This window comes from Macaca nemestrina, chromosome 9, assembly GCF_043159975.1.
Source record: "Macaca nemestrina isolate mMacNem1 chromosome 9, mMacNem.hap1, whole genome shotgun sequence".
Classification (NCBI taxonomy): domain Eukaryota; kingdom Metazoa; phylum Chordata; class Mammalia; order Primates; family Cercopithecidae; genus Macaca; species Macaca nemestrina.
This window is the reverse complement of record NC_092133.1, coordinates 133,443,550-133,467,868: the sequence shown is the minus strand read 5'-3', so window position 1 is coordinate 133,467,868 and position 24,319 is coordinate 133,443,550. Positions and strand designations below refer to the sequence as shown.

The window sequence follows — 24,319 nt, the reverse complement described above, 5'->3', positions numbered from 1 at the left end:
ACAAAAAAATTAGCTGGGCATGGTGGTTCGTGCCCGTAGTCCCAGCTACTTGGGAAGCTGAGGCAGGAGGATCACTTGTGCCTGGGAGGTTAAGGTTGCAGTGAGCTTTGATCACACCACTGCACTCTAGCCTGAGTGACAGAGTTAAGACCCTGTCTCAAAAAAAAAAAATTCCTTCTTTTTTTTTTTAAAGGAAGGCGTCTAAGTAGTATAACATCATGTGTATATAGCACACTTCCTCCATCTGTCAATGGACACAGGTTGATTTCCTGTCTTGGCTATTGTAAATAGTGCTACCATTATCTGTGAGTGCAGACATCCCTTTGACACATGGATTTTGGTTCCTTTGGATAATGGGATTGCAGATAGTTCCATTCTTAATATCTTGGGAAACCCCCACAGTGTTTGCCATAATGACTGTATTAATGGACATTTAAACCAACGGCGTGGAAGAGTTCTGTTCTCTGCATTCTTGCCAACACTCAATATCTGTTGTCTTCTTGGTAATAGTCTTTCTAACTGGGGTGAGGTAATATCTTATTGTGACTTTAATTTGCATTTCCCCAATGATTAGTGATATTAAACACTTTTTCATATGCCTGTTGGCCATTTGTACATATTCTTCTGGGAAATGCCTATTCGGATCATTTGCCCATTTTAATTGGGCTGTTTTCTTACTGTTGAGTTCTTTATTTTAGATGTTAACCCATTATCAAATGTATGGTTTCCAAATACTTTCTCCCATTCTGCAGGTTGTCTCTTCACTCTGTTGACTGTCTCTTTTGCTGTGTAGAAACTTTTAGTTTGATGTAACCCCATTTGTCTATGTTTGCTTTTATTGCCTATGCTCTTGGGTTCCCTTTTTAAAAAGATAATTGCCCAGACCACTATCATGGAGCCTGGCCCCAGTGTTTTCTTCTAGGAGTTACTGTACTACTTCGTGCAAATTTTGATACCTATCAACCCACAATGATGATTCCTTCAGAGACTCTCTCTCTCTCAACTATGTCTCTCAGTCACGTGAAAATATCATAGATGTCAGCCAGGCCAGCAGGCTACTCCCAGTTATTTCAGGAAACTAGAGGTTCTGAACATTTTAAACTGATCCAATGCCCTTCTCACATCTCATAACTTCTAAGCTTTATACATATGGCAGGAAGCCCACTAATTCCTGAAATAGGATGGGGAAAGATGTCCGTCATTCTCAGTCACTCCACGGTGGGCTGGGGTCATAATTGCCAGACCCTGTCAATCCTTTTGAACAAACTTTTGACTGCCTGGATGAAGTTCTCCAACTGTTTTTATGGCTCCACTGCAGATCTGTGCTTGACTTCAGCAGGGAGAAGAAGTGGGAGGATGTGAACTTTTAACAAGGAGGAGAGATTGCTTCTGATCATGAGAAAACCATAGAAACAACGCTTACGTCTGATTCAGCACACTCCAGCCCCTAATCCCTAGAGGTATGAATTAGGGGTCATTACACATCAGGAAAGCAGAATGAAGCCTTGGTGGCCCACACACATTGTCCCCTAGCATCCCAGTTTTGGCCTTCCAGAACTGCCAGCAGCCATAACACTTACACTGGCAAAAACCCCACTGTTATCTTGACTGAATTCAGATTTTCCTTCCAGAAACCACTTCTCTCATGCAGAGCCTCATTAGAAAGTCTGAATATTCATTCCTTTCATGAACCCTCATAACTAAATTCTCCTGAAGAAAGGTTGCTTAGGAGCACTGATACCTATTGTAGGAAGTCGTGAGTTGTGTAAAAGAAGTAATGGGCTCTTTGTAGACAGTTTTACTAAGGATAGTTCCTCCTGTCTGAAAAGCCTCCTTACATAATTCCTCAAAGCTGCCAGTGTAACACGGACTTGGGAAGTCCTCTTTTCTGCCGGGTAACTTGGTTTCATAGTCCTCCACTGGGGGGATGGAGGCTTGTTGACCACTGCCATCATCTGCCGTGACTCCACTCATAATTTTTCATTCTCTAGGAGTAGGGGCAGTGGATTTTCCTTTCTGTGAGAACCATGCAAGATGACCAAGAAAAGAAATGCCACCCTCCTTTACCCAAAAATATCCCGCTGTTCCAGTCTTGCTCACCAAACACAAAACATCCAATAGACGGACATAGTTTTCTATGCAACAGTCAAGGAGCCCAGGAGTTCGAGAGCAGCCTGGGCAAGATAGCAAGTCCCCAGCTCTACAAAAAGTTAAAAAAATAAAATAGTTTGGTAGGGTTGTGTGTGACTGGAGTCCCAGCCACTCACTAGGCTAAGGCAGGAGGGTCACTTCAGCCCAGGAGTTCATGATCTCAGTGAGCTAGGATTACACCACTGCACTCCAGCCTGGACAACAGAGTGAGACCCTGTCTCAACAAATAAGTAAACTAGGGATACTTGACTGTGTTTTGAAAATATACAGGGTAAGAAATATATAATTTATATAATCTTAATGGATATATAGAGAGTTATATTTCCTAGCTACCTAAACTTGTATTTAGCTTATTTTTTCCTAAGCATCAGAAAGGGACCATGTAGAGTTAGGCATTCTATGAAAGGTGTTCCCTTTCTAGATCCAAAGAAGAGTGTTTATAAATGTTCCTCCTCTCCCGCAAGATTCTTCCTCCCTCCGCCCCTCAGGCCTGTGTTTCAGAGTTCAGGGGCTCCCTTTTGCTTTCCATATCCAGCTCAGGTTCCGCTGCAGCCAGGCCTGTACTGGTTAAGTCCTTAGCTGAGCTGAGGCGTCGGTACACCTCAGCAAGGCCAGCGATGCTTTTCCCCAGATAGCACGGCCTGGTCTCACTTGGGGAAAGACGATCACTCTTGTTAGGATGACTCCAGCTTCTGAAAACAAAAACCACAACAGTGTTGTTTTAAGGAATACTGATTCTTTTCTGGGCCTGTCTTACCTTGAAATGAACCATCACGTGACTATCCACGTCTTCCTCATCCTTCACTTGCAAGCATGAGCTCGGATGAGGTTGTTTTTGTGCCACATACGGCTTACCTCCTGTATCAGTCCATTCTCATGTTGCTGTAAAGAAATACTGGAGACGAGGTAATTTATTTATTTAGTTATTTTTAAAGGCTTATTTGGCTCACCATTCTGTAGGCTATAAGGAAAGCATAGTGGTACCTTCTGGGGAGGCTTTGGGGAGCTTCCAATAAAGGCAGAAGGCAAAGGGGAGTGAGCTTCTTACATGGCAGGAACAGGAGCAAGAGAGAGCAAGACAGGAGGTGCTGCATGTGTGTGTGTGTGTGTGTATATATATATATATTTTTTTTTTTTTGAGATGGAGTCTCACTCTGTCGCCCAGGCTGGAGTGCAGTGGCGGGATCTCAGCTCACTGCAAGCTCCGCCTCCCAGGTTTACACCATTCTCCTGCCGCAGCCTCCTGAGTAGCTAGGACTACAGGTTTGTGCCACCATGCCCGGCTCATTTTGATATTTTTACTAGAGATGGGGTTTCACCATGTTGGCCAGGCTGGTCTCGAACTCCTGACCTTGGGCGATCTGCCCACCTTGGCCTCCCAGCTACTGTGCCCAGCTGGTGCTACACATTTTTAAACAACCAGATCTTGTGAGAACTCGCCATCATGAAAAATAGCACCAAGGGGATGGTGCTAAGCCATTCATGAAAGACCACTAGCATGAACTCATTACCTCTACCAGGCCCCACCTCCAACACTGGGGATTATGATTTAACAGGTTTGGGTGGGGAACACAGATCCAAAGCATATCACTTCCATTCCCACCCATTCCCAGTTAAAAAGAGAAAAAAAAGTTTAGGTTATTCTACCATGTTAATTTAGTACAAAATAGATTCTTCAGAAATTTCTAATAGATGTGTCTAAAGAATGTGTTGAAGGAGTGAATAGATCTGAGATCACTGCATAAACCATGGAACAAGTGCAAAACTTTCTGCTAAAAGCCATGTAGGACTGGGGATTTTGGCTAAGATTCCTCCTTAGGAGGGGACATTTAATGTACATAGTCACAGACATGAACAAGCTAATATACAAGAGCTCAGGATAGAGGCTCTGTAAGCTGGGATGGATCCAATTGCCCAGGAAAATGTTGATCTCAAGACCAACAGGAAATCAGAGTAATTACTGTCATTTAATTTAAAAACATAAATCCTTGACTAGTGGGGATAAGAGTGTAACATAATAGTAGGATATGGGTTGCAGCCATTTTCCTTGGAAGAAATGCATAGCATGAAAGTGTTAAAAACTAACTTTACCTTTACTTACATATTTAAATTTAATTATATATTCATTTGTATTTAGAAAAATGACACAATGCCACTATTATTACCTCCAACTTGTTAAAATATCCTAATAATAAAGAACTGGAAATAGAAAGTGAAGATGGGCTATCTGGAAATGGATCAGCTATAGAATTTCATGGAACATTTCTGGGAAAGGCTAGATTTTTGTCCAGATTCTGTGGCAAAAAGGGTTATTTGCTTAGTCCTCAATACAAACCAAGAACACCACTTTGGAAAGCAAATGATGCTTTTGCAAAATACTCGATGAACTCTTTCCGATCCTTAAGGTACCACTTTGAAGAATAGAGGACACAAGGATACAAGTTTTATTTTCCCCAAGGTTAGAAAAAAGTTTCCAAAGTTAACCATTTTGAATTGTGAATGTAATGTACAACATGTAACACAGAGCATGTTTGTGAAAGTTGACCTCATCATAGGCAGTAACACTATTTTGCCACAGAATCTGGACAAAAATCTAGCCTTTCTCAGAAATGTTTCATGAAATTCCATAGCTGATCCACTTCCAGATAGCCCATCTTCACTTTTTATTTCCAGTTCTTTATTAGGATATTTTAACAAGTTGGAGGTAATAATAGTAGCATTGTGTCATTTTTCTAAATACAAATGAATATATAATTAAATTTAAATACATAAGTAAATATAAAGTTAGTTTTTAAAAGTGTTCCTCTGGCCCTTCATTTATTGATTTAATAGATGCTCATGGAATATCTTTAATGCTCAAGGTTGACATCAGGGTGACGGGGTGGTGTAAAGAGTATAGGATAAGCAAAAAGGCCCTGCTTGCAAGCCTCTTGCAACACAGATGCAATTAGAGAGAAACACACGAAGAATGACATATGAGTCAGAATGCCATAGGTATTGAGAAAGGCACACAAAATAATGCCACAGGTTTTAGAGGATAAGTCATTCATAGCTAATAAGTGAAACTAAATAGGACTCAGGATATCGCATTTGAATAAGGTTTTAACTGTTACCTGGGGTATATTGGGAAAATGTAGATACATAGAATGGCACAGGTCCTCACAGTCTGCATAACTAACCCCATGAAATTCTGTATGGAATTTTTCTGTGGGGAAAGTCCTCAGCTTTCACCAAATGTTCAAAAAGACTCTACATCCCCCAAATGCTGCGAAATCCTCTGCTGTAGATCATGTTCTGGGAGTAACAAGAAATGCAGGTTGTTTAATATGTAATATGCATTTTACCCTAAAAACAATTAAGGTATAAAATCATCAAATAGTAAACAAAAGGAAATAATTTTAACCTCTGCATTTTGAAAATGAGAAAAAGGGACTCCGGGAAGTGAGGGGTCTTGACTATAACCACTGAGCTCATTACTACATAAAGCTAACTAGATAAGGCTTAGTTTTAGAGAGCCTTTCTTTAAAATGTGTGAAGAATGGAGTTTATTTACTAGGCAGTAGGGAGTCATTAAATCATTTTGTACAAGGAGCATGTATAAAAGATCTGCCTGGAAGAACTGTTCATTAGATTGGAGAGGGAAGAGTCTAAAGGCCAATTGGAATTCATTACAATGACTCAAAGCAGAATTAATGATGGTCTAAATCAGAAATGGTGGTAGAGGAAATGAAGTTGAGACACAGGTTGAGAATTTCTTATCTAAAATGCTTAAGACCAGAAGTTTTAGGATTCTTGGAATACTTGCATTATACTTTCTCATCCATTGAACATCCCAAACCCAGAATCTGATATCCAAAATACAAAATGTTCCAATTAATACTTTGAGTGTCATGTCAGTGCTCAGAAAGGGTTCAGATTTTGGAGAATTTCACGTGACAGTTTTGAACTGGGAATAATCAACCTGTAATGTATTCAAAAACCTTATTAAAGGTAAAAGTTACAGGATTCAGAATGGAATAGGTAGGAACAGTGAAGAGAGGCAGGTGTCAAAGCCAACTCACAGATTTAAAGTCATGGAAACTGGGAAGATGTTGCTGAAATAGGTACCAGTTTCAGGAGGAAGGTAATATTTTAATTTGGGATATGGATAGTTTGATGAACAGAGAATTGCCAACTTCCTTACAAAATGGATGGCTCTACAGTTAGTTTTCAAAGAGGACTGAACATCAGTCCAATGGCAGTTTTACAATCTGAGCTGATATCCATTTACTGGCCTGGTACCGACTTCATACTGGTTCACGCACACTACATGCAAGCAAAAAACAAACAAACAAAAACCACAATTGAGTCTGTCTGGCCTTTATATATGAAAGTAGATAGAAAAAATTAGAATAACTTTTATTTTGTCCATAGGTTTATCAACATTTATTACTATAGCCATATTAATCAATGCTACCGACTCAATACATATGCATTTCATCAGCTCCTGTGATATATGAGTAATGATTACAGGTAAATTTGTTGGGGGATGTGTGCAAAAGTAAATAGTTTCGAACTTGAAGTAACTGACAGGTTAGTAGAGTTGTCAAACATAAATACAATCACTTCTTTCTCAACACCACGTTGCTTAATCCTAACATGCTAGAAACCTTGTAAAATAAGCACATCCCATTTGCTTTTCCCTTAAAAATAGTTTTACTCTGTTAGAATTTGGAGGCTGTTAAGAATTAACTAAAAACTCAAAAACAAACCTTGTCTCCATAGGATATGAAAACCATACGTGAAAACGTGTTCCCTCTGCTTTTGTAGTTCATTTGACATGAAGATGATACTAGTCTTTGACTGCCAGAGCGGTAAGCCAAGTTTTGGCCTTAGGATATCAACAGTAATTCAGTATTATCTCTTCTAGCATCTGATTGTTCTTAGCTCTGTGTTCGTACAAACACATGAGACCTGACAAGTTCACTTGCCCTTAAACTCTCTAATTTCTGTCCCATATGAGAGGCTGACATCTTTAGTATTCTTGAATTTCTACCTTACTTCATATCATTCTTTGTTCACAGAAACTTTTGCACTTTTCTATCCTGTTGGCTGTGAAAGTTTAACTTTTGTTAGTTTTAAGGACAGAGTGAAACTAAATGATGGAAAATGAAAAGATAAAACCAGAGTGTATGTCAGTTACTGAGAACTCTCTTCCCACTGTGCCTTTTGTCTTCCTCCAAGCCACTGGCCTCTGTGAAGAGGTTCCAGCCTTTGTTTGAAGCCCCAGAGCTCTGGACCAGCAGCTGGAATATGTCATGATTACTTTAGAGTGAGATTAATTTGAGGGCATCATGCAATAATGAGATTTGCCTGAAAAATTATTAACACATCTTAAACAGTGAGAGCAAGGTTTGCCTCTCCTTATTCCTTTTTTTTTTTTGAGATGGAGTCTCACTCTGTTGCCAGGCTGGAGTACAGTGTCACGATCTCAGCTCACTGCAACCTCTGCCACCTGGGTTCAAGCGATTCTCCTGCCTCAGCCTCCCGAGTAGCTGGGATTTCAGCACCTGCCACCATGCCCAGCTAATTTTTGTATTTTTAGTAGAGATGGGGTTTCACCATGTTGGCCAGGATGGTTTTGATCTCCTGACTTTGTGATCCACCTGCCTTGGCCTCCCAAAGTGCTGCGATTACAGGCATGAGCCACCATGCCCAGCCCAAGAGTTAGTGATATCTTTTTTTGTATCTTCTCCATCACCACCTTCTCAAGAAGAATCGATTTGTATGTATCTTTTCCCTTGCCAATAGATATAATTCCATTCTGTTACATTCCTCCTTTATTAAATTGAAATCAGCTAAGGAAATGCAATTACACTTTAAGAAATATAATTAGAAGAGAAATATTCTACAAAGACAATGTATTAGGGCACATTTAATGTTTTAATGTATGGGCATAATTTGCTATTTTAATCTTATAAAAATCCAATTTTAATGATTCCTACTGTTAAAAAAAAGTGGCTCAAATTAATTTCTAAATTTTCTAAAAGTTGATCATTATCCTGAAAGTTGGATCATGGAAATAAGTTTGTGAATCCATTTACAGTTATATATTTTACTTTAAGTCTAGCAGGAGAAATCAATGTACATAAACACTGTAATGTAAAGTAGAACATTGGTTATAGAAGATGTTCAGATAAGGTGCTATGGAAGCTCTGAGGAGAAAAAATTACAGAATTAGAGTCAGCTTCTTTGAGAGAGATGAGCTGAGTCTTGCAAGATCTGAATGGGCAACTATAGTTCAACAAATATTTGTTGAACACACTGTAGAAATGTAGTACATATAGTCAATATGTTTATCTGTACTTTGCTGTTAAACTCCTACTCGTTTTTTAAATTTATTTCCTTAGATTATTGGGGAACAGGTGGTATTTGGTTACATGAATAAGTTCTTTAGTGGTGATTTATGAGGTTTTGGTGCACCCATCACCCGAGCAGTGTACACTGCACCCAGTTTCTATTCTTTTATCTCTCTCCCCCTTCCCACTCTTTTCCTTGAGTCCCCAAAGTCCACTGTGTCATTCTTATGCCTTTGCATCTTCATAGCTTAGCTCCTGCTTATGAGTGAGAGCATGCGATGTTTGGTTTTCCATTACTGGGTTACTTTACTTAGAATAATAGTCTCCAATCTCATCCAGGTTGCTGTGAATGCCATTAATCCATTCCTTTTTATGGCTGAGTAGTATTCTATCATATAACCACCAGCAGTGTAGAAGTGTTCCGTGTTCACTGCATCTATGCCAACTTCTATTGTTTTTTGATTTTTTGATTATGGCCATTCTTGCAGGAGTAAGGTGGTATCTCATTGTGGTTTTGATTTGCATTTCCCTGATCATTAGTGATGTTGAGCATGTTTTTGTATGTTTCTTGGCCATTTGTATATCTTCTTTTGAGAATTGTTTGTCCTTAGCCCACTTTTCAATAAGATTGTTTGTTTTTTTCTTGCTAATTTTGTTAAACTCTTACCCTGTCATGCAATTGTTATTTTACTTTCATTTCTACCTAATATATTCCTAAGGCAGCTCGTGATGGCTTCAATTTTTGATTGCTGCCTCTGATCTCTAATAAACGTTGGCAAGCATTCTCTCTAAAGAGGCAGGTAATAAATATTTCTGGCTATAAGGGCCACAGGATTTCCTCCACTCTACTGTTGTAACGTGAAAGTAGCCATAGCCAGTGTATCAATGATGTACGGGGCTCTGTTCAAATAAAACTTTGTTTTTGTAAAAACAAAGTTTGTAGGGACCAGGCCAGATTCGTACAGAGGCCAATTTCCTAATCTCTGGTGCATACTATCGGCTTACTGTATCAGTCCAAAGAAAATATTTCTGACCTTTAATATCCATTAAAAATGGTACTGTAACAAGTAGGAAATCATCATTCCTACTGGGCCACACACTTACCTGTCAAGAACAGTAAAGAATATGAGATTTTACCCTACTAGCAAGTGCACAAGTTAGCCTGACAGTTTTGTGGATGCTCTAGCTAATGACACAGACTCCTGGGTCAGAGAAAAAGCACAACTTACTAACCATGGTAAGAGCAGAGTCAGAGCAGAGTCAGAGCATCAGCATTTCTTGTGCCGGGTCCTCAAGCACTAGTTCCCACAGGGCAACAGAGAGCCAGGGAATAACCACATACAGTTCATTGGATTTTAGGAAAAGAAGTCTGAGTTTAGAAAACAGAGATCTTCTATAATTAGCAATAAATATGCATGACCCCAGAGAGAGATGCTAACTTCATTACACTGGACAGCAAGCATGTCTGCCCTTTGCTCTAGAGGTAGACAGCAACCATCTCTATTTGCCGAGACTGTTTGCCAAACACACATCCTTGACTAGAGAATCTAGACTAAAGGCTGATTGTGCCTCTACCTGCAAGATGCACAGAAATACCAGAAACTCACAGAAAGTTGTTTACCAACCCCAGCCTCCCAAACTATAGTCATATTCCTGTAGGTTTTGAAAGCTTTGGTAGAAATACCAGGTTAAGACAATTATACTTAAATGCCCACTGAATTTACCAAAACATTAACAAAACTCATCAGAAAATGGCAGAGGCACTCTATCTATTTAATTTGAGACCCTAGCTACTCAACAACTAAGATGAGCATTGACTCAACTCCAACCTGTGGTTCTCATCTTTGGATACATATTCTTTGAAACACAATCACATTAAAATAAAACTATCTCAATGCTGCTTATTTATACTATAATTTTTTAAAGTCTCCGATACCTGTGTGTACCTGTTTGTACATGTTTGGAAAAGGGTAGCTTGTATACTTATCAGAGGTTACAGGTTAAAGAAAAGAGGAAAACATTTGTACAGAACTGAAAAGAAGTTGAGATGCTTCATGTTTTAAATATGCTTGCCAGAATTTTGGAATCATTTAATGAGATTAACCCTTTCAGAATTTAATTTAAATGACTTTCCAAAAATTCACATTAGCTTTACTCACATGTGTATGGTAAGAGATGACCCACGTTCTCCCCATACGTAACAGTGGGAAGTGGTGCTAAATGGACAGAGTGATTTGATCAAGGCCAATAGGCAGAGTTAGAACAAAGTCCTAATTTAAAATCTTTTTTTTCCCAAGCCTAAGAGTTCACATATTTATTACTGAACGAACCTACTAGAGAAGTATAAATACAAAGAAAAATGTCATTATTTTATCAATAAAACCTGTCCAACTATCCAGATCGTGCTGACTTTCGGTTTGATATGGTAAGATGCTAAGGACCTTGTGAATGGCCGCCATGAATATATGAGCCATTTCACATGCAAGACCTCACAGGCCCAACTTGGCTCTTCTCCAGCGTCTGCTTGTGGAACTGTACCTGACTTTACAACCAGTTCGTATTCTAATCTCCTGAAGAATGGGGGCTGTTTGATTCTTGGCCTGGAATTACTGGATCCTGAAAGTCTTCTGAGAACATTGAGGAGGAAAGCCAACCATCATGGTGGAGAAGGATTTTTTTTTTTTAACCAAGAACTGTAAAGTTTTATCAGGGGCCTAGCACAGTGACTCACACCTGGAATCCCAGTGCTTTGAGAGGCTTAGGTGAGAGGATTGTTTGTGCCCAGGAGTTCAAGACCAGCAAGGGCAACACAGTGAGACCCTGACTGTATGGAAAAAACAAACAAACAAACAAACAAAAAGCCAGGCATGGTGGCCCATACCTTTAGCCCGAGCTACTCAAGAGGATTACTTGAGCCCAGGAGTTTGAGGCTGCAGTGAGCTATGGTCGAACATAGCGCTCCAGCAAGACCCTATCTCAGAAAAAGATAAAGCTCAATGATTGATATATTTTATTGCAGTGAGAAATGTGCTATTTATATTGATATATAACACTTGCACATATTTACAGAGAACATATTTTCTTGCATAGAATGGGTATTGATGAAGTCAGTGGATTTAGGTTGTTTATCAACTCAGCTACAGTTAACAATGTATTGTATGTTTCAAAAATGTGTTAATTGTGCTCTCGTAGTCACTTCTTAGGCTTTCATGTGTTGCTATGATAGTAGACTAGGTTCTATGGAGAAGACAGAATGGTAGTCCTTGTAACAAAGCTGTCTCAACATCAGGACACACATCCTCTACTTCACTTATGGATAAGTAGAATCCATAAACATGAGAGCAGCCTGATCTGTAGCAAGCAGAACCCTAACGCCTTCCAGGAGCACATTTGTGCCTGTTTTGAACAATCCACTGAATGCTAGGAGATGGTGCGTGTGTACGAATGGCAGATGAATGTGTGTTTTCCTTTCAAAAGAATTCTTACTCCTTACTACTACGTTAACCCCTTTGGAATCTATACCTTTAACTGTGTCACTCTGGTCCTTTTTAACTGGAACGCTTAGAGCTAAAGATTGCTGATTGATGTGACAGAGCGAATCGTGTTCCTGCCTGTGTACAGACATTTTTCAAGCATGTCCCTGTTCGTACATATGGACGTGAAGACTCCTAGAAAATGCTCTGGGTACATTTCTCTCCTGCCTCTTGAAAGTGCTAGAGATGATTTGGCAGTGAAAAAATAGGCACCAGGTTTTAAGTTTTATTTTCACCATGCATGTACTTTGTTCCACTTTTAGCAGCAGCGTGATGTCAGTCACATTTAAATCAGATGAAAACCTGAATTTTTCATATTAATTAAAGTTCAATGGATTCCTTATAAAGAATACATGAAAAGATCAGCACTGATGACGGGGGCTGTGGGGGGAGTCACGTGGGATGGATTTTCTGAAGATTAACTGTGGCTGAGTTGAGCTTCCTCCTGGGTTTTCTGGACTGATTCCAAATTTAGAAAGAGATTGACAAGCAATGGTACCTTATCCTGCATGAACGTTTTTCTCTGAAGAGGAGCAGAAATGAAGAGAAAATAAATGTTTCCCATGAGTAGTGATGTAGACAAGTTCTTGTGTGTGCACCCACATGTGTGTGTTTACTGGGAATCTTCCACAAAATAACAAATTTGTGCAAAAAAAAAAACCAAAATTGGACCAACAAAGCTTCTGTGTGCAGGTGTCTCTGCCAGCATAAGACAGGAAACATTAAGGGCTGTGACTGAAAAGTCCTTTTTCCAGTGATAACAGGTGTCTATGACTAGCAGCCTGAAGATCCGATCACAGCAATTCCTGCCAAGTTCTTAGATCATCACCATGTGACCAGCAGAATTCATCTGAGTTCAGTTCTTTATGTTTAAACTCATAAATGGAGATCTTTATGGCATTACTTGGCAAACATAGACAAGAAAAAAATAATACAATGGAGGCATGCATTATCTTACTAAAAAGTGAATTTGGACTCAAAGGAAATTCATGGAGATGAATCTCTTTGAACTACCTGTTATGCATTCTGACGGTTGATAGAATCTGTCACTCTGAGTGAAGGAGATGGTTTTTGTCCTTGATCCAGTCTGGTAGGGTCCTACCTTCCCTGATCCCATCAGCTGTTTTCTTCCCAGAGGTTTCCAGGAAGGTACTGACTGTAGGACATACCCAGAACCTCTGTGCCAGCTTCCCAATGCCTAGGGCTTCCTGCTGTAATAGTTGATGTTAGTCACTGCTATTTTATTGCTACCAATGTCCCTGCTTTGTCTATCTCTGTCTCTTTGTACTTGAACTGCTGATGAGAAGACAATGATCTCTAGTTAGGAAATCCTAGATTATTTTTTTAATCTTGCACACTATGCTTTTGGTGCAGTGCATCGGATTGTAATGGATCCCACTTTCGTACCTAGAACGCACATTTCTTGTGATTCAGTTTCAATCTCCTTTCTCGTATTTGCTTGCTGTTTGATCAGTTGGCCTTAGCAAAGTGGAATTTAGGACATCAGTACTTGGGACCCAGCGTGTCCCTTGACAGTGATGCTGTAATTGTGGAGCATGGCCTGGTGATAGTACATTTACATAAACTAGGTATGACAGAGCTTACGTTGCCGTTATTGAGCATTGACAAAAAACACATAAATAGGTGTTTTGTGGCTAATCATAAAGACAAAAAGTAAAAATTTGGCTTCTACCGTGGTGGTATCTAGATTCTTTGATATGGTGATGGCCTGATATCAGACCTATAAAAGTCAAGAACCACTGCTCCGGTCACGAGCAATGTGCTTTTCCTAGAACTCATCAGCCTTCCTTGCCATAACCATTATTACATTCTCACAGATCAGCTGTATCTCTACTGTCATTTACTAGAAAGAATCACTTACCCTGTCCTTGTGCTTTTGATAGGAATCAATCACTTTCAGTGCCTCTCCCCTGGAAACCACCTAAACTTGTCTGTGCTGTTTTTTGATATTTTTCAAATGCTCCAACCTCTATGCAATGGGGCAAAGGGTAAAAAAAGGTCATGAGAACACGCATTTGCAAAGCTTTCATAACAAAAATTGTCTTTGATGCTGAATGTTACTAATAATTATGGAAAGGCATATGAAAACCACAATGAGATACCATCTTGCACTAGTCAGAATGGCTGTTATTAAAAACTCAAAAAAATGAAAGATACTGGACAGGTTGCAGAGAAAAGAGAACATTTACACACTGCTGGTGGGAATGTAAGTTAATTCAGCCAGTGTGGAAAGCAGTCTGGAGATTTCTCAAAGAACTCAAGGTAGAAGTACCACTTGACTTAGCAATCCCATTACTGGGTATATACCCAAAAGACTATAAGTCATTCTACCATAAAGACATATGCCATGTGTGTGTTCTTTGTGGGTTATTCACAATCTCAAAGACATGGAATCAGTCTACATGCACATCCGTGAACTGGATAAAGAAAATGTGGTACATATACACCATGGAATACTACATAGCCATGAAAAAGGACAGAATCATGTTTTTTGCAGCAATATGGATGCTGCTGGAAACCATTATCCTAAGCAAATTAACACAGCAACATAAAACCAAATTCTGCATGTTCTCACTTACAAGTGGGACATGAACATGGAATACACATGGACAAAAAGAACAACAATAGATACCAGACCTACTTGAGGGTGGAGGGTGGGAGAAAAGTAAAGATTGAAAAACTACCTATCAGGTATTACGCTATTTACCTGGCAGACAAAATTATTGTACACCAAACCCCCACAACATGAAATTTAACCACGTAACAAACCCACACATGTACCCTTTGAACCTAAAATAAAAGTTGGAAAGAAAAATGTTTTGCCTTTTTATGCCTTCACGTTGTCTTAATAACACATTGTTGAATTACTCATAGCAGATAAGTCAACGCCTGGTAAGGTTTCATTCAGCCTGTTGATATCCACAAGCTCTTTAAATTGTGGAGGAAGACTAGGTTCAAAAAAAAAAAAACAACAAAGAACCATGACTTAAAATTGTACACGTAAAACCAGAAAGAAAAAAAAAGTGTAATGAATTGGGGAAATAGCTAGTAGGGTATGTGAGGACAAAATGAGTGGTTTTTGTTGTTGTTGTGTGTGTGTGTGTGTGTGTTGTTTGTTTTGTTTTGTTTTTTGAGATGGAATCTCTGTCGCCCAGGCTGGAGTGCAGTGGCACGATCTCAGCTCACTACAAGCTCTGCCTCCCAGGTTCATGCCATTCTCCTGCCTTAGCCTCCCAAGTACCTGGGACTACAGGTGCCGGCCACCACGCCCAGCTAATTTTTTTTGTATTTTTAGTAGACACAGGGTTTCACCATGTTAGCCAGGATGGTCTCAATCTCCTAACCTCATGATCTGCTCGCCTCGGCCTCCCAAAGTGCTGGGATTACAGGCGTGAGCCACCACGCCAGGCTGAAATGAGTGGTTTTATGAATTCTACCATCATGTGACTTGGTTGAGTTGAATTTTATAAATTAAATAAATAATGCACCTGATATAAAAGCTGCAACAGTAAATGATTGGAAAAAAGTAAAGTTTCATGGTGTTTTGTCACTGGTGCATATTGCTTGAGAAATGATATGCAAACCCATTCATACTTCTCCTCCTTTGGTTGCATCTAACTTTTGTGCATCCTTTTGTTTAGAACTTACTGAAATAGGCAAGTAAGTAATTATAACTGAACCAATCGATATGCTATGTAAACAGAAGACACACATTTTCAAATATGAAAGCCAAAATACATATTTCTAATATAAAAATAAATTTAAGAGTTCTGAGTGCTTGCTGTGTCCCTACCAGTAACTCACCTACACTAGTATACTCTTAGTAAGCAAAATAAAGGTTGACGCTCCAAGGGATAGTAAAACTAAAACATTCAGAAAGAACAGTTTGAATATTTAAGCCCTTAAACATCATGGAGATTTGTTTGCACTGATTTATATGATAAGAAATAGAAACTGTATTTAGAGAATTGCTAATGTTCAATTACAAATTTGAATAAACCCAGCCATCGTGAATCCGCTAAACTTACTATGAATCACAGCAAATGGGACACCAATGCTTTCCTTGACTTTAATAGTAAAAGACATGACTCAAATGGTTTATTTGATAATAATTGAAAACCTTGATATTGAGAACATTTATTTTCTACCGTGAGGTATTTTTTTATGGAACAAATACATTTTCTAATCCATCATTCAAAGGCTGTTTTCATTCATCAATTTGAAACGTACTTTTTTTTTTTTAACATGGCTCTTCTTTCTGTAAGAAAAAATAGAAAAATCTTTTTGCATATGTATTTGTCTACTTTCTGATTGTTTGACCAAATGAAAATATGATGGTTTTATGCCTTTTATTCTTTGGGGAGAGGGAAGGTGACTACTTCTATATTATTTCCTTCTTTATTAATATCTGTGTGGTAAAAGAACGTCAAATACACGTAATCAACTGGGGGATTCAACCCAGCTGACAAAGAATGTTGTTAAAAGAAAACCACCCAATACCTGGTTTTCAGTGAAGAGAACAAACGATGTGAAGCTTCTTTAGTTGAACCTTCTTCAGCATCACAGCAGTAAGCAGAGTCCTCGTCTTTCTGCCCTCTTCCATTTGCAGAGGGAGTAATGGTCTGAGTTGTCAAGAATAGAATAAGCCAACTCATTCATGAAAACTTTTATGGGAGCCAAATAGAATTTCTATTTTGGCTGAGGACATTGGTGTGAACAACAATGGCAACTATTTATTTCTTGCCTGCTATATGTCTACTATGTCTTTAATTCTGCAATCACCCCTTAAGTCAGACTTTATTATCATACTAGAGATGAGCAAAACAGGACTCAGAGAGGTTAAAGGATATGCCCTATGAAAAATAGCAACTTCCAAAGCCAGGATTCTAACAAAGAACTCCATCTAAAAAGATGAGGACTCTTCATTTCCTACTCAGTGAATGGGATCCTGGGTTTGGAAAAGGTCGTGTTCCCTAAAATGACTCCACAATGTAAAGCAAAGCAAATTCAATCAAACACCAGAAGAAAAATATAATAACAGGTTTCCTAAAGCATACATAAAACCAGTGTTTTAAAAATCACTCTCAAGAGTTAATTTAAAAAAAAAAAAAGGTAAGACATTTGCATCTAGTTTGAAGTTTACTTTCTCTAGACACTGACACAAAGACACTGAATATTTCATTTAACTTTTTAAAGAGATATTTATAAAGTTTTAAAAAATGTTATCGGCGATAGGATGTGAATTTTTGATAAAAATCAGGAATGATACCTGCCTCTTTGATTGTTATTCTTCACCACAGTCTGAACAAATTGAATACAGACATTCAAAATCGCCAAGCTTTATTTTAAGCTTACTTCTCAATACATGCTTTGTGCTTCTATATTTTGTGTTTGGCTTTTCTGTTATACAAATGAGAACTATGATAGTCTTATAAAGCATCTCTTAAAGTTTAGTATGAAAGCAGAAAAAAACTATAGCATCCTAATATTTTATCTAATGAAATGTTAAGTCTGGTTTAAGGGTATAAATATTTTATATGATTAACCCTTCAGAATCTGGACATATAGAAAGCATGGACACTGTGACAGATAAACTGTAAAAGCTACCATCTGTGGAGTAAATGATTCTAAAATGAGATCACACCTCCAAATGGTTCAAACTTTAGTCTAGATTCTTTAATCAAGTAATGAAATTAACCAATACAAGCCAAGTCTTGTATTGATCGGAAAGATATTAAATCTTACTTTCTTCCCTTGTATGTATAAGTCAAAATTTAGCTTGCAAATAGCATAACTTGCTTAAGCAAAAAGAATTTATTTTTTACATGCTCTACCTCTTAGAATCTAAGAAACAAAATATGACTGGGCTTTGGGAAAAACAGACACAAGTGCACAAATAATAACAGAACTCTGTCTTCATCTGAACGTTTCTACTCTTTTTTTTTCTTCCTCATATCCTCCCTCTTGCCCTGCCTCTTCTCTCATTGAAGACATGCAGTTTTTCTTTTTCTGGTCTATGTGGGAAGACTCATGACCTATAACACCCAAGCTGTTGCTCGTATAGCTACAGTGACTTAAGAAATACCATGTTGGAAATCTGAGTCCTAAATGTAGCTTCCTTCATACTTACATGTTGCTTCTGAACCAATCAACTGGGTATAGACATATACAGGGTCATGTGTATAAAAGGGATTATCACAGTGGTATTTATCTGAATAGAGATTGTAATCCCAAAACTGCGGAGTAGATTTCAGGGAAGAAAAATCCCCAAATTGTCACTATCCTATGAATCCAAATCACTGTCCCCAGTTTACAGGGTAGAAGTTATCACGTTAACTTAGTCTCCCTTCCCCACCTCACCTTAAGGTATATAAGCCAGTGTTGCTTGACTCACCGCACATCAGTCAGTTTAAGATGAACACTGCCTGGTTCAGTTGTTTTCAGAGTTGGGATTCATGGTGCATTCCAACTGTATTTGGCATGGGTTATTGAGTACACTTAGGGAAGCTGCCAAAATGTGCAGAGTGTCTTTGGCAGAAGAAAAAAAACAGATGGTTCCATCAAATGGATCACGTTTCATGGGTACTAAATTAGATTTAAAGAGAAGAGAGTAGTATCTACCTGGGGAATATGTTTTCAAAGGTTAGATATCTCAGTTATCATAAGCTAAGGCTTAATGCTTCAAAAAGTTGATTAGGAATTTGAGCATATAGGCCACATTCCAGATATTGAAGTGATGGAGGGAAAGGGTGCTTCCACAAGACACTCAAGCATGATCAGAAATTACAGCAGAGCTGCTGAGGTCTAGGAAGCAGTGACAAGTTGACAGATCACACTGGCAAAAGCGTTCAGACATGAGTATAGTCAGTGTGGATAACACATCAATATGCATGACCACAAGACAAGAAAACAGAACTTCAAAGGGCCTAAGTTATACAAGCAACATAATAGGTTTCCATTAGACTCTGTAGAGACTTTTGAGCATGAAGAGCTTTTGGAGATTGGTCCATCTAAATTCATTTTGCAGGTGAGAAAACTGAGGTCAAAAGAGGTAAGCATTTAGTACCAGGTCTCCTGATGCTGGAAAAGAGTGCTGTTCTATTCCTCATTAAACAAGAACTTCAAGTTAATAATCTAAAGAAAAATAATCTACTGGGGAATACTACCTCCAAATAAATGTAACCAGGACTGCTTTGTCTAATAACAGCTTGTTTCTGGCATCCTTTCTGTTTTAGTAATGAATGTAATGGGAGTCATTCAAGAGTCATCAACAGGGAAGTGTGGGTTGTCAATCCTGGGATAGGACTCGGCCAAAAATTCAATTTATGGTTTAATGATCTTGGTAAAAATCCATGTGTGGGTAGCCACTTAATAAGAAACAGCAAACTTGGTGTTAAAGGACAGATCTAACACATATCTCTTAATGCTAACTGATACATGAGATGGGGCAGGGATAACTGTGGGAATTGTGCTTTCTTCTTGAATAGTATAGAGTTGCCCTAGAAAGCAACTGCCTAGCCAGAGTCTGTGTTCCCCAGTAGTCCTTGCGCTAGGTCCAGAATGACAATAGAAGTGATACATGTGGTGCTTGCAACCCAGGGCGCTTAAGAGACAGTGCATTCTCCATGTTCTTTCCCCACTGTCTGTTGCCTGGAAGCAGAGGATTCTCAGATCTTGTTGATGAATGAGAGAGCCACAAGTGGGAAGGAACACAGGTCCCTACACCACAGGAGGAAAGATTTCCAAAGTTCAGGAACATCCAGCTTACTTGAGGAAGAAATAGAACTCAGTAAGGTTGAAGTCCTGAAAGTTTGGGAGTTAATTCGTTAAAGCAACGAATGAGCCTAATTAATAGACTATTTCCTTGTATCCATGTAGACTCCATGTTGGGGGTGTCTGAACATCCATGATAATAGACCATGCTCCCAAAGGAATATGTTTAAGAAGATCTGTTAGAAATGCATAATTCATAGAAATTACCAGCCTGAGCATCTTTCTATTATAGTTCCTCCAGCATTGCTTCAGAACTTCAGTCTCTTTGCGCTCTCTTTACATATCAGAAGACAAAGTTGTATACTAAAATTGTGACTTATAATTTGATTCCATGACTTGACTCAAAGAATATTATGAGGGAGATTTCCAAAGAACTGCTGCCAATTGCATAAGCTGCTATTTCTGACATACTTCTCTAACCATTGTCTTTAGGGCAAATGCATCCTAATTTGTTCATGCTAACAAGAAAATCTCAAAGATTACCAAGATACTGAAACAGCGCAACAAGTGGAAGACAGCCTCAAGGGGTATTCATATAGTAAAAGGTACACAGAATATCATATCAGGAGAGGATGCCCTAATAAGCATCCAATAATCATGCTCCATTCCTTCAATTTACATAAGATTGGCTTTACTTTTTAATGTCACTCAGAACAAATGACTTACATTCTGAGACTCCTGACTTAGAGTTTTTTCACTAAGAAACACTAGATCCAATTTGGATTCATCACAAGTCCAAACTTCTTTTTAGTGATCTCTTTTCTTTTTGTCTTAAACTGTATCATCAATTGACTTAGGTACACAGGGAACTTGTTCTAAGGATATGAGATTCATATAGCAATGTTAACATCTCATAATCATCAAAACTATTATAGGGAAGTACTTACCACCAAATATCCCTTTCAATAGCACAACAACATGACTTTATTAACCATATTCTAACCATGAAAAAAATCAAAGGTAACACAAATGTTGGAGGAACTTCTGCCCATTCCTTCTAATACACACTGAGATATGAAGTGATTTGCACAAGATAATTCTCCAAAGGTAGAATTGATATTCACAACAGAATTCTTGCCCTTGACTTAGTTTCTTAGAATTAAGAGATTCTAGGTACTTGCAATGTATTATCATTCAGTAGATTGTTCTTCAAATAAGAGTATGTTTGAGAATTGATAATGTCATCTTTTCCATTAAAGGCTCATAGTTTTAGGGAAAAAATAACCAATAGTTACTTTATTTAATGGTTAATTCAAGTTCTTAAACTTGAAGTAAGATATATCAAGTTACTAACATGACACAAGGAAAACTAAGAGTTGTGTCTTCATCCAAATGGCTTTTTCAATCATTTTTAATCAAGATTAAACAAAAATGACCATGATGCTAATGCATTCATACCTGGAGAATTTTTATATTTGAAGTAAAATCAGTGAATCATATGCTAGATATTTTGATTGTATGCATATAGATATTTTATGTCTAGATGTTTTATAGATATAGCTATAAATATATTTTGATTGTGTCATTGCATGACACCTCTTAGGATGTAACCACATACATGGCAGAACTTCCTCCCCTGGAAAAATACTGGGAAAAGCACGAAGACTTGTGATCTGCTATTGATTACTAAAATGACTGGAGTGTCTTTCTCTGCCTGGAGAAATTGTGAAAATAGGAGACCAGTGGGCAGAACGGAGAGGAAACTCTTAGAAATGGAAATGACAAAAGACACAAGTCTTCCTTCTCTATACAAATAAAGGAACAAAGAAGATATTTAGACAAAAGGAATGATTAATTCACACTGCCCACTGTGGAAGCCAAATGACCTATGAAAAAAATGAGCCCCTTAACCATAGAGTTCAAGGTAGATGAAATCACTGTACGCCAAAAATTTGTAGAGCTCTGTGTATGTGTGATTATGTGCTGTGATTCTTAATACAGGCTAAGAAGTGGCTGGATAATAAAACATATGCTCCATCCTAAAAATCACCCTTTAGGATTGCACATAGAAAAATGCAATGAAATAGTATTCAGCCTTAAAAGAGGAGATGCTGCCATTTGCCACAATGCGGATGAACTTGGAGGACATTATGCTAAGTGAAGTAAGCCAGACATAGGGGGAAAAAGTACTGCGTGATCTCATTTGTATGCAGAATCTAAAGCAAGTTGAATAAATAGAAACAGTAGAATTGTGGATACTGGGAAGGAGGGGAAGGAAATGAGATGTAGGTCAAAGGGTACAAATCTGCAGTTGTGAGAATGAATAAATCTAGAGATTCAACCCAAAACATGAAGACTATAGTTGATAATATTGTATATTGAAAATTTGCTATGATTGTAGGTTCTCTTATCACAAAAGGTAACTACAGAAGGTGATGGATTGGGTTATTTGACTTCCATAATTTCACTATGAATATATCAAAATATATTGTATACCTTAAATATATAAAATAAATAAATTTTTAGAATAATACTCTTTAAATAGCAAGGTGAAAAATCAATAAAGAATTTTAGCTGGGTAGTGAGGTACATGCCTGTTATTCAAACAACCTTGGGAGACTGAGGCAGGAAGATTGTTTCAGCCCAGTGTTTTGAGCCTGGACCACATATGAATTAAAATATGTATGTAATAATACAAATCAAATTTTCATAAATCATCCAAAGAACTCTAGTTTTACAAGTTTTCATCCTAAAAATTTGTAAATTTTGTCCAAGAATATGAAACATAATTTCACCTATAACAAAAAGATATAGTAAGAGATAAAATGTAAATACCTGTGATTAAATCACTTAATCTTCAAGGCAATCTCTCATCCATTTCTGGATCCAATCATATTTTCAGAAATCTATGTTAAATAGTGAAACAAAATTAAGGATGTTATCACACTGTTATCTAAGTAATAGTAGCAATCAGAAACAAATGTAATGGAAGTTAGAGTTAATAGTATAGTATATACATTATAAATCTAATTTTGGTGTTTAAAATTTCAGTTATATACACATGGTAAAAAATTCAGTCTTTAAAAGGGAGGGGTTCTCAATTAAAAGTTTATTTAATTTCTACTCTGACTTTTCAGTTATCCTCTCTAGAGGTAATTAAATTTATCATGCTAGAGGTATTTTTTATATACCAGAATGTATGTATTCATATCCACCTTTTGAATTTCATACGAATGGTGGCATACTCTTCATACTGGCTATTCTGTGATTGCCTCTCGCTCTTAACGGTATGCCTCATAAAACATTCAATATAAAGACACATAGGTATTGTTTATTCCTCTGTCTTCTTCACACACAAAGAAAATATGGAAAACGTCCTGGCATAAGGAAAACTAAAATCAGAAGTTCATCAAGTTGTTTAAACCTGATGAACTTTCAGAAACTGAATATTCCTGTGTATCTACCACATAAATCAAGAACCAGAACGTCACAGCAACTCAGCCACCCTCTTGGGGTTTCCTCCAGTCACCACTCACAAGGGGTGATTGCCACTGTGACTTCAAATACCTTCCCTGAAGTTTGTATGTGTTAAAACTCTATAGAATTGGCCGGGCACGGTGGCTTACGCCTGTAGTCCCAGCACTTTGGGAGGCCGAGGCGGGCGGATCACAAGGTCAGGAGATCGAGACCATCCTGGCAAACACGGTGAAACCCCGCCTCTACTAAAAATACAAATAATTAGTTGGACGTGGTGGCAGGTGCCTGTAGTCCCAGCTCTGAGGCAGGAGAATGGCGTGAACCCAGGAGGCGGAGCTTGCAGTGAGCCGAGATCGTGCCACTGCACTCCAGCCTGGGCGACAGAGCATGACTCCGTCTCCAAAAATAAAAATAAATAAATAAAAGAAAACTATACAATTAATAGTGTATCCATTAGGTACTGCCACAATAATGCTGCATAATAAGTCATGCCAAAATTGAGTGGCTTAGGAAAATAATTATTCCTACTTATGCTCAGTATGGGGCTGCATTTCAGATTTAAGGTATTTTTGTTCATTTTTTTTATCATGATAGCATAGGTTATACCAGGGTTCAACAACATAGTATGATCGAAACAGGCAGTGGGCCGTATTTTGCCAGCCTCTGTGTATATTAAAGTTGTACATGACCCCAAAATCTTGGTAGTTTAACACAACTAAAGTTTTACTTCTTGCTCACATGGGCATGACCAACACAGGTTATTTGGGGGCAGGAATAGACACACATCAACACTTTGATAATCACCATGGCAATGGGATGCAAATGTAGATGCTAACACGCTGGCTAACAGTTACCACCAAGAAGTGATGCATGTGACTTTGCCATTTTACTGGTGAAAGCATGTCAAATACACTTAGCCTCATTTCGAAAAGGGCAGGGAAATGGAATCCTTTTCTGTGCCTAGATGGAGAGGAGATCTAGAATATTGGTGAACGTACTCATAACTATAGCTGATGCTGTGTCTGGATGCTATGTGGTCAGGTACCCTGAGAAGCCTCCACACTGCATGTCTGCTAATGTAATAGA

The 24,319-nt window shown here is 38.2% G+C and overlaps 1 long non-coding RNA gene across 4 annotated transcripts in view; it reads right to left on the bottom strand.

Annotated features, from left to right (window-relative positions):
- Positions 1-24,319, bottom strand: part of LOC105490594 (uncharacterized) — a 70,442-nt gene that overhangs the window by 30,440 nt on the left and 15,683 nt on the right. For 2 of the 4 annotated variants that reach the window (XR_003020090.2, XR_011607391.1), the window contains exon 3: positions 22,592-22,662. This is a non-coding gene — a long non-coding RNA (uncharacterized lncRNA). Of the gene's footprint in view, positions 1-6; positions 3,047-13,904; positions 16,666-22,591; positions 22,663-24,319 lie in introns of those variants that run through there. The other 2 variants (XR_011607389.1, XR_011607390.1) reach the window with 2 other exon arrangements.